Source organism: Arachis stenosperma, chromosome 4 (assembly GCF_014773155.1).
Source record: "Arachis stenosperma cultivar V10309 chromosome 4, arast.V10309.gnm1.PFL2, whole genome shotgun sequence".
NCBI lineage: Eukaryota > Viridiplantae > Streptophyta > Magnoliopsida > Fabales > Fabaceae > Arachis > Arachis stenosperma.
Window position 1 is genome coordinate 67,615,893 of NC_080380.1, and position 1,140 is coordinate 67,617,032.

Consider the following 1,140-nt stretch of genomic DNA (forward strand, 5'->3'; position numbering starts at 1 on the left):
ACATCCAAGTTTGATGGAAGAAGCATCTCCATTCCTGCCATTGGAGCCAATAACTTTGAGCTTAAGCCTCAACTAGTTGCTTTAATGCAACAAAACTGCAAGTTTTATGGACTTCCATCTGAAGATCCTTATCAGTTTTTAACTGAGTTCTTGCAGATCTGTGAGACTGTAAAGACGAATGGAGTTGATCCTGAAGTCTACAGACTCATGCTTTTCCCTTTTGCTGTAAGAGACAGAGCTAGAGTATGGTTGGATTCACAACCCAAGGATAGCCTGGACTCATGGGATAAGCTGGTCACTGCCTTCTTGGATAAATTCTTTCCTCCTCAAAAGCTGAGCAAGCTGAGAGTAGATGTTCAAACCTTCAAACAAAAAGATGGTGAATCCCTCTATGAAGCTTGGGAAAGATACAAGCAGCTGACCAAAAGATGTCCATCTGACATGTTTTCAGAATGGACCATATTGGATATATTCTATTATGGTCTCTCTGAATTTTCGAAAATGTCATTGGACCATTCTGCAGGTGGATCTATTCACCTGAAGAAAACGCCTGAAGAGGCTCAAGAACTCATTGACATGGTTGCAAACAACCAGTTCATGTATACTTCTGAAAGGAATTCCGTGAACAATGGGGTACCTCAAAAGAAAGGAGTTCTTGAAATTGATGCTCTGAATGCCATACTGGCTCAGAACAAAGTGTTGACTCAACAGGTCAACATGATCTCTCAAAATCTGAATGGATTGCAACATGCATCCAACAGTAATAGAGAGGCAGCTTCTGAAGAAGCTTATGATCCTGAGAACCCTGCCATGGCAGAGGTTAATTACTTAGGTGAACCTTATGGAAACACCTATAACTCATCTTGGAGAAATCATCCAAATTTCTCCTGGAAGGATCAACAAAAACCTCAACAAGGTTTTAATAATGGTGGACGCAATAGGCTGAACAATAGTAAGCCATATCCATCATCTTCTCAGCAACAGACAGAGAATTCTGAATAAAACACTTCTAATTTAGCCAATATAGTCTCTGATCTGTCAAAGGCCACTTTCAGTTTCATGAATGAAACAAGATCCTCCATTAGAAATTTGGAGGCACAAGTGGGCCAGCTGAGTAAGAAAGTTATTGAAACTCCTCCC

General features: G+C 40.5%; 1 non-coding gene across 1 annotated transcript; it reads right to left on the reverse strand.

Moving 5' to 3' along the window:
* Positions 1-339: 339 nt before the first annotated feature.
* Positions 340-443, reverse strand: LOC130978368 (small nucleolar RNA R71). The gene has a single exon (XR_009086015.1). It is a non-coding gene; the product is annotated as a small nucleolar RNA R71 (small nucleolar RNA).
* Between the last annotated feature and the right edge of the window lie 697 nt (positions 444-1,140).